Source organism: Adiantum capillus-veneris, chromosome 23, assembly GCF_014529385.1.
Source record: "Adiantum capillus-veneris isolate H3 chromosome 23, ASM1452938v2, whole genome shotgun sequence".
In the NCBI taxonomy this organism is placed as follows: domain Eukaryota; kingdom Viridiplantae; phylum Streptophyta; class Polypodiopsida; order Polypodiales; family Pteridaceae; genus Adiantum; species Adiantum capillus-veneris.
In genome coordinates this window covers 120,417,673-120,434,340 of record NC_140953.1, presented here as the reverse complement: position 1 = coordinate 120,434,340, position 16,668 = coordinate 120,417,673, and the positions used below count along the sequence as shown (strand labels likewise).

The 16,668-nt window shown below is 41.7% G+C and overlaps 1 pseudogene; it reads left to right on the top strand.

Moving 5' to 3' along the window:
* Positions 1 to 998: 998 nt before the first annotated feature.
* Positions 999 to 1,695, top strand: LOC147428454 (uncharacterized; annotated as a pseudogene).
* The last annotated feature ends 14,973 nt before the right edge of the window (positions 1,696 to 16,668 follow it).

The following is a 16,668-nucleotide window of genomic DNA, read 5'->3' as shown; positions in this document are numbered from 1 at the left end:
ACTCACAATTCCTAATTGTATGGTCATGAGGAACTCTCAAAGACAAATGAGTGCTCAATTTGACCAAAAACATCATAATTGCTAGGTGAACCCCATTTTACACAAGGTACAAAAATCTTTGAAAGTGAGTCTATTTTTGTTCTAAAAATCAATGAGTTCTTGACCAAAGTCTATGGTGGTTGTAGGCCCAATTTTTTTCTTTTAAACATAGTATTAAGTACAAAAAAAGTGTATTTTTTGCATTTTGTTGACCTATAATCAATGTTTCTATGCATACACCTATCATTAAATTTATAAATTGTCTTGTAGCTAACCCAATTAGTGCATGGAGGCTACAAGATATAGCTAATCTATCAAAAAACTCAAGTGTAGTGTGCTCTCACTTAGATCGGTTTCAAACACCAAAAGTTTGTTACCATATACATGTGGTAGTGATGTGTGTGAACACACTAGGACCGCCGGGGCATTTTTCCCCTCTTTAGGAGTCCCCCGTGCATTGTATATACGCCCATCACTCTAGGGCTATCTATCTTTCCATTGCACACTAAGTAACACACTCTCTATTGTGTGCCTTGAGCTTCCTTCATCTTCTCCAAGCTGTGTGCATTTCTCTGCAACCCTAATTCCAACAATTGGTATCAGAGCAAGTTGCCTCCTCCCGGGCTTAGTCGCCAGCAGCTCCAGTACACACCTGCTCACTTTCTCCGATTTCAGTGAGCTTTGGTGAGTGTTCACAGGTCGACAAATATTTTGGATTATCTCGTAGAGCTCAGTCTGCTCAAATTTTTGATTCGGGCTCATTTCGGCCTCCATTTCCACTACAGGCAGGTCTGCACAGGTAATTTTGTCATTTTGTGCAGAATTTCTGTCACCAGTGTTGTTTTCTGCATAACAGGTGCCTTATAGTCTTCTACGGTTTGTGCTATATAGCACGTGTTGTTCCCGCTCCGTTTCTCCTATTTTCGGGAAGTTTTCACATCAGGTGCAACATTTAAACCATGGCTGACAACAATAACACAGATGTGTTCAAGATGTTTGCTGCTGAGGACAGGTTGGATGGGGACAATTACCCTATGTGGGCTTATATGATGCAACATGTTCTTGTGTCAAAGGACGTCTGGAACATTGTGAAGGGCATGGATGTACGCCCTGGTTCTGAGGATTTAGGTGATGTTGAGGATGTTGCAGGTCTTGCTGCAAGGATTGCTGCTATTAGAGTTTTTTTGCCTATGGCAGAACAAGCTCGTTGGGATGTAAAGGATGCACAGGCTCATGCATTGATTGTGTTGTCTGCGAAGCGCACCATTGTTCCTCACATTCATTCTGAAAAATCTACAAAACAGGCTTGGGATATTTTTGTTGGTCTTTATGCAAGTCGCAATGAGGCTAAAATTGCTTTGCTGCGTAAAGAGTTGGAGTCAAAGATTATGCATGAGGAAGATGATATGGACACTTTCCTTGCTAGTGTCAAGGATATCAATGAGCAAATTATTTTTGCAGGTGAAGTCATTTCAGACAGTTCCCTTGTGCAGATTGTTCTTGATGCCTTACCAGATTCTTACCAGACTTTTGCTAGTACTTGGAGACTTATGACCCAAGGAAATCCAGAAGCTGCCAAGTTTGATGCATTATGCACATTGTTGTTGCAAGAGTCACTTTAAAAAAAAAAACAGGACTAGAGAGCCGTGCAGTTGAATAGGCTTTTATTACTTCTCAAAGAAAGGGTGGTAAAACAACAATGCCACCACTTCTTATGGTTCTACTGCGAGTGGCAAAACTTCTGTTCCCAATGCTTCTGCTGGCAGCACTTCTTCTGGCAATTCTGGTGATACGGTCAAAAAGGAGATGCATTGCCATTATTGTAAAGCTAATGATCACTTGATCAAGTCGTGTCCTAGGTTGAAGGCCAAAGAGGCTAAGAAGAAAGAGGGTGATTCCACTGCAAATGCTAGTTCCACTACAAATGCAGCCATTGTTGAGTCTTTTGTAAAAGGAGACTGTAATGCTGATGTTGATGCAGAATGGGCTTTTAGTGCAGAGTACACTTACAATCCGGTTGTCCATGATGCATGCTTATCAATTGCTGCAGATTCACATGTGTGATATTTCGACAGTGGTGCTACAAAGCACATTACCTCACATCGTGAATTGTTTACCTCTCTTGAGTCTATCCTCATGGGAATTCAGTCACTTGTGCCAACAATGCCTCTTATCCGATTCATAGATTTTGAAAGATTGTGCTTACTGCTGCAAATGGCATTTCCTTCACACTTGTTGATGCACTTTATGTACCTGGGATCAAGAAGAATCTCTTGTCTATATCCTCACTTGCTAGACTTGGACTTGTAGTCAAATTTGTGGATGAGAGATGTACAATTCATGATCTCAATTTTGGTGATGAAATTGTTGCATCTGGACTTTTGTGTCGTGGGCTATATAAGCTCACTGTGTATGACAAGTGTGGACAAAATTTTGCAAATGTTGTTGCAGATTCAAGGGCTATTTCAAATGCAAAACTTTGGCATGCACGTTTTGGTCATATGAATTTTGCGAGTTGCAGAATTCTGATATGGTTGCTTTTTTGCCACCTCTTGAAGCACCTGTCAAACATGTTTGTGAAGGCTGTATTTTGGGTAAGATGCAGCATTCTAAGTTTCCAAAGGATGGTTCAGTTCGGGCCACATGCAGGTTGCAGCTTGTGCATAGTGATGTTTGTGGGCCCATGCAAACTCCGTCCTTGGGCAATTACCTTTACTTCGTGACTTTCATTGATGATTACTCCAGGCATGCATGGGTGGGTATTTCCGCTTAAAGTGAAGTGTGAAGTTTTTATGTGCTTCAAACAATTTGTAGCTATGGCTGAAAATGTCTCGAAATGTACTATGGGCACCCTCCGTTCGAATCGAGGGGGGGAGTATATGTCTCATGAATATAATGCATTTTTGGCTAGTCGTGGGATAAAGCACCAATGTAAAGTGCCTTATACACCTCAGCAAAATGGTGTTGCTGAGAGGAAAAACAGGTCACTTACGGAAATGGCACGATGTATGGTCAAAAGTCAAGCTTTGCCGCATTCCTTTTGGCTTGAGGCCATCATGTGTACCACTTATGTACTAAACAAGTGTCCTACAAAAGCTTTGTAGTCTATTACTCCATATGAAGCATGGCATGATAGAAAGCCTTCTATTGAGCACATGCGTGTTTTTGGCTGTTTGGCATATGCTTTGGTGCCACAAGTGCAGTGCAGAAAATTGGATGATAAGGCTGTCAAATGTCTTTTTGTTGGTTATAGTGCTGAAAGCAAAGGTTATAGGTTGTATCATCCGCAAAGAAAGCGTATTCTGGTTTCACGGGATGTAGTGTTTGTGGAAGATTCTGTTCAGCCCTTGCTGTCATGTACTAGAGACAATAATGTAAGCTCACAGGACATTTAAGACAGTTTGTTGCCTTTTTTCGGTGGAAATACAAATGTAATTTCCAATGAGGAAAATGTACAACCTATGGGAGTTTCTAAAAATGTTACAGATCAGCCTATTACTGATGAAGATGTACATGATGTACTTGATGAGGAAAGGGCTGAAAATGAGCAGGCTAGAGGTATGCCAAAATGGCTGGTGCACACTTTGCGTGATAGTAAATTGGATGCACCTTTGTCTAGTTGTACTCGTTCAGGCTCTCGCCATGCATCTTATGCATCAGATTGTTATGCTTTGGCTGTTTCTAGCTTACATGATGTTGAGGAGCCTCTGTCTTTCGATGAAGCATAGAATTCAGAGAATTGGATGGCTGCCATGCAATTAGAATATGATGCACTTATAGAAAATGACACATGGACTTTATGTGATTTGCCTCCTGGCACAAAGGCCATTGGTACGAAGTGGGTTTACAAGTTGAAACACAAGCCGGATGGTGAGATCGATCGCCATAAGGCTCGACTTGTTGCAAAGAGTTATGCACAGCAAAAAGGCATAGATTATGAAGAGACTTTTGCTCCCACTTGTCATATGACTACTATGCATTTTCTATGTGCATTGGCAGCTCATTTTGTTTGGGATGTACATCAATCAGACATTGTTACTGCTTTCTTGAATGGTGACATATTTGAGAAAGTTTATGTAATGTAGCCTCACGGTTTTGTCATAAAAGGACAAGAGGACAAAGTGTGCAGATGTAAGAAGTCTTTGTATGGGTTGAAGCAATCTCCTTGTGCTTGTTATGAGAAAGTTGACACTCATTTGGTTAAATGAGGCTTTTGTAATAGTCCAACAGAAAGCACATTGTATGTAAAGTGTGAGGGTGATGTACTTTTCATTGTGGTTTTTTAATCGATGATTTGCTGATCCACTGGACCAAATGAGAGACATATTGCTGAATTTAAGGCTGATTTGAATGCTACTTTCAAGATGAGAGATTTGGGGATGTTGCATCATTACTTGGGTATACAGTTTAAGTAGTGTGATGGTAGTATTGCCTTGTGTCAGAAAAGTTACATAGAGACATTGCTATGCAAGTTTGGACTTGACGATTGCAAACCTATTGCCACTCCCATGGAAACAGGTTTGAAGTTGTCTACATGATGCTGGCTGCTAATGTCACTCTTTACCAAACTGTTGTTGACTGCCTCATTTATGTATGCAACATGAGGCCAGATATTGAATTTGCAGTCTCACAGGTCAGCAGATTTATGCATAGCCCACGGTCTAAGCATTGATAGGCTATCAAGAGGATTTTCCGCTACCTTAGTGGCACTTTACATCTTGTCTTGTTTTATCCCAAGGGGGGATCATTGCCGCCAGACTTACATTCTTTTTTGGACTCAGATTGGGCTGGTTGTTTTGACATGCGAGTGTCCACAAGTGGTTTTTGTTTCATGCTTGGCAGTTCATGTATATCATGGTTGAGCAAGAAGAAACCTACTGTGGCCAATTCGAGTTGTGAGGCTAAGTACAGGGCAATCTTCACAGCTACGGTTGAGTGTGTATGGCTCAGACGCCTTATGGATGATTTGGGTGTTGGATAGGACACTATCAACACTATCTACACTGACAGCCAGAGCGCATTGGCAGTTGCGAGGAACCCAGTTTTTCATGTTCTCACAAAGCACATTGAGGTGCATTACCACTATGTCAGGGAGAGGCTTTCAGCAGGAGAGATCAGCTTGGCTTATGTGAACATAGGACAACCTTGTAGATCTTTTCACAAAGGCATATTCTTGTGAGAAGCTTGAAGCTTTCCGTAAAGCTTTGGGCTTACTTCCCTTTGTGGACTGATCATGTCCTTAGGGCATGGCACTTCCCTTTACTCATGTGCCAGCTCTCGTTCACCGCATCACTCCAAGGGGCATTTGTTACCATATACATGTGGTAGTGATGTGTGTGAGCACACTAGGACCGCCGGGGCATTTTTTCCCTCTTTAGGAGGTTTTCCCCCCGTGCATTGTATATACGCCCATCACTCTAGGGCTATCTATCTTTCCATTGCACACTAAGTAACACATTCTCTATTGTGTGCCTTGAGCTTCCTTTGTCTTCTCCAAGCTGTGTGCGTTTCTCTACAACCCTAATTCCAACAAATTTAATCTTCTTACTGCAAGCCTAATACGATGATTTTGTATAGCTATAGTGCTCCAAATGCGACAAAACTTGTTACTTAAAATGTGCAGAATATCCTCAGCAACCTCATGTCCTCAAAAGACATTTCCTACACTTGAGAAAAATCATGGCCAAAGATGAACAACCTACTTTGGATAGGCCAGTTTTGTCCTCCGAAGCACTCTACCACTGCCTTAGGACGTGCTCTATCTACTCATACGGTCGAAAACCCATTTTCATACGTGTATGGAGCGTAAGGAATGAAAAAAACTTGTAGATAGGTACTACTAAAAACACAACTTCATCACAAGAGATTTACACAAAAAGGAAGATCTTTCACCTACGAGGGCGTTGGTGTGCTCAGAACTGCAATGCAACTTCATAGAGACTTTACATGAGCAAGACACAAAGATATGAAACAAAAGAGGTTCACAAAATTGTATTGCCGCGTACGCTCGCTTTCATTATCCAAAAAACTTAGTTCCAAAGCTATAAAATTTTCTTTTGTACCTTAGCCAAGGTTAGAGAAATAAAGCCCTAACTAAATGGCTTGATAATAAGGCTATAAACTACAAATAATTACAAGTCTAGAAGCCCATGGCCCCTAAATACTCTTTGGAAAATAAATATGATACAACAAATTTGGAATTCATGGGATTTTAAATTAATGAATGGAGTTTTGATACAATAAGTGGGGATAAAAAATGATAATGATGATCCTGCTAGTTGAGTAGCTAGCATTCCCCCCTCCTTGCCCGTGTCAATTGTGACATAGCTACTTAGGATGCTAAATAGTGGTTGAAATCACAAGCTTCAATCCGCTTTAAGTGCTACTCCAATCCTTGTTGGTATTTTAGCTTCGGTTCTTTATTTGGAGTAGACATGAACTGCATGGTAATCTTGTTCTTCTGCTCAATGATTGAGTAGCAACAAATCTGGTTTTTAAGTTGGCGATGATTGGGCCAAAGATCTTGCTTCTATATGTGAAAGATCCTGTATAGAACGCCTCCGTAAAGATCTTCATATAGTAGGATGGTAAGAACATTACCCTAGTGTAAAATCATAGAGCACTTCCTCTGACGTTTCTCTAATAGGTCGTATCACAAGCCTTGATTGTCTTCAAGAAAATACATCCATGCGACATATGTCTATTTAGATCAATGGAATGTCTGTAAACATGTGCGAAGCATCTTGGAAATTTTTATCAACGTGATGCAAGCTAAATTTGGTATCCCACGGAAGAGCTATATCGTAGATGAGAGATTATCCACCAGACAATCTTCAATAGGCTTCCCATTTAGTGGTGGTGGGAACCGCAGGTAATTGAGTCAGGTTGGCTGCTTTTGCTTTATAATGACATCTTCTATTAGTTGGGGACCCTTGGGACCAAGCACTGCACCAAATCTTGCCTGATGTCCATTGGTATAGAGAATGAGATACCTTGGGTTCCAGTTCATCCAAATGTTGTGCCACTTAGGATGTACCATTGTTGGATTGGCCATGAGCTCCTTGAGTAGCCTCTCTTTTATTTGCAACACTTCAAACATGATTAGATGGTAGGGGAGAGCGTTTTGATGCCACTCTTCATTGATATTATCCATTGTAAGAAGGTTGAGATTACTAGAATGAAGAATTATTTCCTCCCACTGCATGGAATCCTTCCACATTTGCTCAGTTTCATCTTCCGACTTGATTTTTAAGAAAGGTCTCTTCTTCTGCAGTCAAAGTTGTTGGAGATGAAGAGGGGTCGGCTTTATCTTGTGTAACCAGAATCTCTAGGAGATTTGAAGTAGATGTTTAAGCATTGATTGTTTCTTGAGCTCTCCTAAGCTCCTCTTTGAGGTGTTCTATCTCCTTTTGATAATTTTCTTCTCTTTGGATAAATCCTCTAGAGAGATCTTGGAATTGCATCTACTCAGACTTGACTTCTATTTCTAGTTCTTTAGTCTTTTCGTCAAGGGCTTTGTAGGCTTCATCACTATTTTGCAAGGTAGCAACAATGGATTTGTCCTCATCTGATTGAGTAGTTGAGTCTGCTCTTGGCAGGCATTGGCCACATCAAGGTGGACCTATATTTTTTGAGCAAAAGAGCTTGTATTTTTTAATGTTGTGGTTACCTCTTGCAAGTGCTTCTCTTATTGCTAAATTGTTAGCCTTAAGGCTGTTATTCTTGCTTCAAAGTTGGTAGCCATTTCTTCCATTTTTTTGTTGGTGGTCTCCATTGCCTCGGTAAATGCCTCGTTGAAAGATTCCACTACCTCAAGCCTTGCCAATGTGAGGTTTAGGTGCTACTAGAGGTGATGGATCTTCTAGTGAAGAGCATAAACTTTGTCTTTCATTTGCTCCACAACCTCATGTGCATATCTAGAAAATTCATCAATATCTTCCAAGTTCTTGACTTGGCAAGTACTTGCTTCTTGTCGGTGTGATTGTTCAGTCATCTCTCCTTTTGGTAGCTCCCCTTGCCCCACTGATTTTTTGGCTTTTGTTCAATCTATATGGGATCCTGCAACACTCTAGAACATGTGGTTGCTCTTCAAAAGATTCCTCAAAATGAGCTGGTGGTACCTCTTGTGGAGGCTAATCTTCATGCATTCTAGGGGGGGGGGGTTGTGGTTTCCTTCTTTTTTTCAGATACGTCTTCAGGTTTTGTCTCCTTTGATTGTGTCATCTCAATGGTCTATGCCTTGCTCCTCTCTTTGAGTCTCCTCCTCCTCATAGAGTGAATTCAACCCAGCTAGAGGGTCACCGTGTTGATGGTACATGGGGTTTTTAGATCCGATTTTTATTCTCTTTGGTGTGGGTTGCCTTTTTTTTTTTTTGCAAAACCCCCTGTTCTATCTCCCTTTGTTGTTTTTACCAAGTTTTGGTAATTTACTTGTCAAGCTACAAATAATTTCTTTACACCTTGCTTCTACCATAGGTTGGTTATGAGGGAGAGAAAACCATTGGATTTTTCTCCATGTCAAAACACAAGGCCTATGAAGAGAATGATGATAAGTTTTAAGTTGTAAATTTTAGAAAAATTTCAACCTATTTTGCCAAAAAAATCATAAAATGCTTATATCGTTTTGTAGAGATGACCTTCTTTATGTTTGTAAAAGCCAAGTATAAGTACTCAGTGTTACAAAACAATGAAATGTCCTTCAAGGACCAGTTTCCAAGTCACTTGCAAGTTATAGAATTAATTGCATACTTGAGCACATGTTGACTGAGAGCATAATTTTGGCCTTCCAAAGGTCCTCTCATCGAATTGGAGCTATTCTAGTGTTGTTTGACAACTACAAATGACTTTATATGTTGAAACCAAGAAACTATGTATCTTTTTGGCTCCCTAACTCAATTAAACCTCGTTGCTTGAACCCTATCTTGGGACTTTTTTATTGTGCAAAACCTCGTTGCTTGAACCCTATCTTGGACTTTTTTATTGTGCAAAATCTCTTGAAAAACTTGAATCCTCCACGATAACATTGAAACCAGGATTTTAGGCATCCCAATTGTGTCCATACCACATACTTTTACATATGTAGTTGATCTTTGTAGAAAGTTTGAAGTTATTTAAGGGTTTGAACGCGTATGTGTCAATAATTAAAATGTCAAAGTTTTCTCATGGGCAGTTTTCAATATATGAAATGATCCAATAATTGTTGCTTATCAAAGCACTTATACTTGCCACATTGAGTTCTCAGTGGAGAGCGTAAACAATGTTTCACTTTCTAAAATGGACAAATACATCAAAACATATTTTTCTTTGTAAACAATGATATTCTTGAAGTGGCCATATCAAACACATAGAGCTTAAAATTATTTTATATATTGTCAAGTAATTTTGTTTTACATATGAAACTTGCAATTATCTATAGCACAATTGTGCAAAAGTAACGTAATATTTTCTACAAGGTCTCTTCATTTTTTCTTGAACTCATAAAGTAAATTTCTTCAACACATCAAGTGCATACTTACAGGGGTTCACTTAATGAGTATAGCTCTTGATCATGATAGCTTCTAGAGTGCAAAGTTATATTATTAAAAGACCCTCTACATGGACATATTTAAGCATACCAAGAGGTTTTCTTAAATACACCATCTGATACACTCTCCTCTCCCTCCCTGCCCCTACCTTCCTCCTCCTCCCCAATCTCTCCCTCCCCCCCCTCCCTCCTTCTCTCCTCCCATCTTCCTCAACCTCTCTACCCTTCCCCCTCTATCTTTTCATCATTTGCTTCCTCACGCAACATCTTCCACAGTGCTCACGGAAATCACAAATGGTTTGCTTCCACCACCACGTACTCCACACACCAAAAGCATACATATTCGCTTACCCACGGCATTTGCACCGAAGACCACTAGTGAAGGTGATCAAAGGTCATCACAGGAACGTCGCACCGCTTGTGAGACCAATGTTGACATTTGGGTGGATGGCCATTTGTACCCTTACGATCCTATAAGCCGCTTCCATCCACCGTTTAATAGCCTTTCCACATTTCTTCAATTTCTTGGTAGGGGAGAAGCAGGCTTGTTAGGCTATTGCAAGCGGTTGTGTATGGGTGCAGGTGCTTCTTTGCATATGTGGATGCACGAATGTCAAGCTCTTCACCTCAAGACGACGGCATTACAAGAGAGTGTTGCCTCTTCGTAGAGGTTAGTTAAAACTCTTGAACAACAAATGCAAGAAAAGGAGTCCCACATCCAGAAGCTTACCAACACCATCACATACTTGAAAGAAACACCCCTTGGTGCAAGGGAACGCAAACGCACGTAATCATCCATTGAAACTCTTTCACATTTGGGAGGAGCACGCAAACGACGAGTTACAGCCACAAGGTGATTTGGTCTTTACTTGCATGATGCATTCTTACTTCACACTATTTTCTAAAATTTATGTTTATTTGTTGCTAGAAACTTCATCCAGGAGGCATGCGGTGGAACAAGCCAAGAGGATCGAGTCAACCTTCTCACTAGTTTTCTCAATACTCAGGACGTGATTTCTATCTTAGAATCCTGGAGGTAAGCACATTAAGGATGCAGTCACCAAGGACCTTATGCGTAAATTAAGAAATGTGGTTAGTGATGATGACGTTCAACAAGCTTGTGATGAGGCTGGAATCAGGACCAAAGCCTATCAGGCTATTTTCCAACTCCTAAAGGATGCCCTCAAAGAACATGGCATTGTGGAAAACCTATTTCCCGTTCCTCACAAGGTCAAGCATGCAAAGAAGGCCACAAACGAAGATGTATTCTCCCCCATTGGGACATACCTACACATTGAGGACACAATGCCAACTTCCCTTTATGCTTCGTGTGCAACAAAGACAAGGGGAAAAGGTAAGAAACAATCCATAAGACCTTCGGAGAAGGGCTTTCCTTACACAATGTGGAACAATATTTTCGTGGATCTTAGAAGGCTTCAAGAAGCCATGCTTAGATTTTACGAGTTACCTGAAGAAGGTGACACACTTTACTTTTTTCTTTGGTATTATTCTTATCATAGACTCTGAAGTTTAAGGTATTAGCACTATTTATTTTGTAGTGCCTGACACAAAAGTCTCTTTTGTGCTAAAACTCGATGAGTGTCAAATAGTGAAAGGCCGAAGGTTAGAGAGGCTAATTGTCACTCTAATGAACGAGGCCCTTCTGCAAACCAAGTGAAGGGATTCAGTCGAGCCATCTCCCACCCCATCTTTTAGCATGCAATCAGAGAAAGACATTTGGTGTTTGGGTGCTATTGAGGTGCCCAAAGAGACCAATGGAGTACTTTCATGGATTTTTGAGAGAACTCCATGGATCACAGAAGTAATACACTCCCAAATTGCAGGTCAAAAGTTGGAGATTGAGGGTTTTGGTAGTTAAAGTGTTTGCTTGTCTGCAAACAAGGGGCTTCTTCTCTCATGCCTTGTCCATTTTGCACTCGAGGGTACAAACCTAATGGACAAAAATCACATAAGAGCACTGCAAAGGCCGGTTCCATGCTTCCATGGCAAGGGCATGGAGAACAAGGGTTAGATTGTCCTGATGTCGGAGATGAAGGTAGAGAATGGGAAGCGTTTATTCTGAGATGTCCCATGCTCAATGCCCCACCCCGTGATCAAAAGGACCACGCTTGGAATCCAATCTTTCGATTTCCTCTATCGAATGTAAATTTTTGTACATTACACGCAATCATGCGCATTTTTGATAGGCTATTGAAGAACCACATTGACTATGCTTTCACAATGAAACCGTTGGAAAAGTCCTAGGAAGCGATCGAAAGAGTGGAGGTACTCTTGAATTCCATTGGTTGTCACGGAGGAAATGTGTCTATCGTTGCTGCAAAGAACACAGGGGAGGCCCATGAAGTTGCTCAACAAGTGTCAATGAGTGGACAAAAAGCTAGACACTTTTTGAAGAAAGTTTCCCAAGGAAAGCCAAGTCGATATGATGCTCAAAACAGCTCCAACCAGTAGGCAGGTAACTTTTGGGAGCTTTGGAAGGAGTCATGCAAAGCTACTACCGACAATGATTCAAATGGCGAGCTTGCAAACAAGCGCAAGCAAGTTTGGGCACATTTTGATAAAATGGTCAAGCTTATGGGCCTTAACAGCACAACAAAAGAACAACGCCAATCATTTCAAGAAGCCTTGGCGGATTTTACCAAGGTCTTCACCCTTTCTTGGGGTGAAAATAACATCACACATTACATGGTAAGTCATTTTACATGGTGTATTCATTACAAGGGATTGTTTTTATTTAATAATGTGGATCGTTTACTCATGTGAACAACATATCTTGTTTGCGCATGGTGCATTTTTTATGCACAAGTATGGATCGCTTGAAATTTTTAGCACTCAAGGCATGGAGAAGTCCCATTATCGAGCAAGGGGAGTGTACTTCAAAAATACTCGACATGGTGGTGGAATGGTGCAATCCAATTATTTGGAGGAGATGTTCAATTGGTTTTTTTGCACAACATTTGCTCGTAAGCTCACAATGGAGCGTGCGCGACAATCCAAGATTGCTATTGAAGTGCGGAAATGGAGTCGTCAAGAGCATAGCAAGAAGTGGCAAATGTCGCAAGGTCCCACCAAGCATGCTGCATGGCAGCGAGGTAGAGTGCGACAAGGATCAAAGTGGATACTGCGCGAGTCACTAAACGTGAACGTAGGGTCCAACTCTTAGCGACATGTTTATTTAAAAAATAATACTTTTTATAAAAAAATTAGTGTGAACAGGGCCCTTTTTAAATGGGCCCTTATAAATATTGCATGCTCTCATAAACCACTCATTTCTTAAGAACAGGTGAGCTCTTACCAATGAAATGGCGCGCACCAAACAAACCGCAAAAGAGCATCCGCCTGCCAACAAAAACACCCTCCAAGGATGTGAGAAGCCGTCATGGTTTAAAGGCACAAGAAAACGGCCACGAACGCCTGGCTGTTCTAGGAACTCATATGGTAGTGGGCATGGTGGTATGGCACGAGAGTCATCGAGGACTGTTGAATCTCCACCTCCTCAAGATATAACACCCAGAAGGAGAATGAAGCAACGTGCCCAGCGCTGGAGAGAAGAAGAGGGCCAGCAAACAACAGAGCAACAGAGTCCGATAGGGAGCAGTCGTCGCGCCACCAATCACAAGCAGGACCATCGAGGACTCGGTTGGTCCATACAGACACTGAATCAGAGAGTGAGTCACCATGGCTATGAGATAAAATACCGAGTACACACCGGGTGTCCGTGGGGGGGAAGACATTGCCTCAAGGGCAGGGATCTCTCCCCACACGACAAGATCGGCAGCCAAGGGAAGAGGAAGAATCAGAAGAGGCTGCAGAACCAGCCCCTAAGCATGTAAAAAAGCACAAGTCTAAGTTTTTCAAGAAGCCTAAACGCCGCCCGCCAGCAAATGTGTAAGTGCCCCCAAGACAACCGTAGTGGCGACGAAAAAAAGCAAGGGCATTTGTAGAAATCCGCCACTACCAGAAGACGACGAAGCTTTTGATTCGACGTGCCCCCTTTGCTCGCACTGTGAAGGAGGTGCTTCAAAGCTACGGAAATCAGTATAGAAAGCAAGCAATAGCACTAGAGGCTATTCAAGAAGCTGCAGAGGCCCACATCATTTCGGTGTTGGAAGATACCAACCTATGCGCCATACATGCAAAGTGAGTGACAATACAGCCAAAAGATATACAGCTTGCACGTCGATTGCGACGAGACTTCGAGCATTAGCCGAAGTTACCCCTCTTTTTGTATTGCACACCCTTATCTTTGTAATGATTTGACTTTCCAATGACAATATGATCAACAGTTGTGTCTACTGTGTCTATTATCTTTGTAATGAAATGAATTTGTAATTTCAAGTTCTGTATGTAATTTAAGTCAATTTCAGTAAATTTGTGCTTTTTAAGTACCCTTGGGGGTAGATAAGCCTACAAGGGGCAAAAAAAAGCCTGGCCACAAGGGCGCGCAAATGGCCCATCCAACAGTTTTGCATGGGCCATTTGTGCGCCCTTGTACGGTGTCTAGGCTTTTTTTTGCCCCTTGTAGGCTTATCTACCCCCAAGGGTACTTAAAAAGCACAAATTTACTAAAACCTATTGGTTTTGTAACATTAATTTACGTGGATCCTTGGGGACACCCTTTTTTGGCCATTTCAAGCTTTGAATTCCCTATAGGATATTAAAAAAAAAAACATATTGTGAAACCAAGTGTCTATGCAACATTAATTTGGATTTTTCAAATGTCCAATGTAATTGGACTTTTTGGTGCATGGGTGTACTAGGTAGAGCTAAAGCAGGTGATAGTGTGCTGGAAACTTCATTTCATAATTGATTTCACCTTTTCTAGTGTCCTTGAGTGTGAACATATGCTGGAATTGCCATAAAAAGGGTGCATCTAAATTAAAGATGCAAAACCAATTCATTTCAATAAATTTGTGCTTTGTAAGTATCCTAGAGGGTAGATAAGCCTACCAGACTAGCCACAAGGGCGCGCAAATGGCCCATCCAAAACTGATGGATAGGCCATTTGCGTGCCCTTGTGGCTAGGCTTTTTTTGGCCCTTGGTAGGCTTATCTATCCCCTAGGGAACATAAAATACCTAAATTTACTGAAATTGACTGAAATTACATACAGAACTTGAAATTACAAAGTCACCAATCAAAACAATTTTCATATCACCAATTGAAACAATTTTCAAGATTGATATCGCTAGAGGGGAGTTGTCCTAGGTAATATGCAAGGGAAGCTTGAGGTCCAAAGCCCGTCCGCTTGCCACCTGTCCTTGCAGCAAAATCATCAACCTCCACGACATCCTGTCATAAATAGATGAAGGTTGAGAAAAAAGACAATGAAGGATAAAATAGTAACATGAAAATTAGGATACACTTTACCTCCTACTCCTTGTCGTCCTCCTCCCTGTTGCCCTTTGCATCCAAGTCAATGCTCCCATGCACCACATATACGACCTTTGGATCATCAAATGGGAGGTTGCATAATGGCATAGGCATCCTAGCAGCCTCAACCTTGGCTTGCGTGGCTTGGAATTCTTCATTAGCCACGTGCAACTGCTCTGTTTCCAGGACCTCCGTACATACAACTGCAATAGTGTCAGCAACAGAGTCCCCATCTGGCAAGAGCTTTCTTTCTAGGGCATCTGGCGTATTGTCTAAGGGACATTTGGTGTTGTTTCATAGCACGCTCAAGCATTTATCCATGCGCAGGCCAAATGCTTTCTCCAAATCATGCAGGAACACATACTCCTCCCCATCCACTAACACTGAGTAGAAGCGGCTGATTTCTACCTCTGAGATAGCCACATCCATCAGTGGTAGTGGCATTGGAGTGTCATTAGGGCCAGCCGCAACTATGGATTTCTCAACCACTTCCTCAAGACCCCTAGGGTACTCGAGCTGGTGTGCCTTTCCTTCCGCTGCTGCAGGGTTCATGGGGATAACCTGCTGCTCCTTGGTGTCCTTGATAAAGGACCCAATATGAAGGTGTGGTAAGCGGAGCTCCTCCAAATCAGGTTCCTCGCTCACCAAGAAGATAAATGTTGAGAGCCGAGAAAGGTACTCCACCCCCAACTTGCGATTCTTGAGCGCTCACACACTGGGGCTTGCTCGTCTAAGTAATGGTCTGCATCGGTTGTAATTTCTTGGAATCGTTGCAACCGCTTGGAGAATGGGCGATCACCTTTGTGTATATAGCGCAAAAGATCGCAAGGCACCCAGATCCCTACATGTGGGGGGATAGATACAGAATATTTTATGATGTGCTCCTCCATGAACGCAAAAATCTCGGCAAATGCATCCATGTGAAGGGCAACTGTGGCATCAAGGTCAGGGAGACGAGTAAAAAAGGTGTGGAGGTCCAACTTCCCTTTGTGTTTGGTGTCCTCAAGGAAGAGGATGAAGCATGACAAAGGGGTGGATGTGGATGCAGATGCAGATGCTGTGGAAGCATCCATGTCTAGCCTAGGGTGTAGATAGAGAGTGGAGGAGCTCAAGAGTTGCAAAAGTGAAAATAGTGAATGAGTTAAGTGGCTCCCCTTTTATAATGGACCCTTTTTTTAAGACATTAAAAGAAAGGCACTTTCACCAAAAAATGATTTCTCATCCCAATGCAAAAAATTATATTCAAAGGCATGATTTGCCAAAGCAAATCATGTTGATTAGAGCGGGGATCAGTTTGAAAATTGCAAGAGTTACAAAATTATAAGATGAATAGCATAGTTCCATCCATCCCCCAGTCCTCCTCGACCTTCAATTTGTCTTCCATTCTCTTCCTAATCTGTGGACATTCATTACAATAAGCATCCAATTATCGACAAACCATGACGTATTGAAAATGTGGTGGAAGGATTCTCACCTTGTGACCTTGTAAACGAAATTGTGCTTGTTGAAGGGCATCAAAACCCATAATAACCAAATGTTCTCAAACATTACTGAGAGTCCAATGCTTGTTCACTTGGACTGCCTCCAAAGCATCGTTGGGCATCTTCACTGCAATGTCAAAGCTTGCAATAGCGTCGTCTACACTCTGTAAGGGAGTCCACACTCCAAGCTTGCACATCCAACGATCATAGTGAAATCGTATGTACAAGGAGG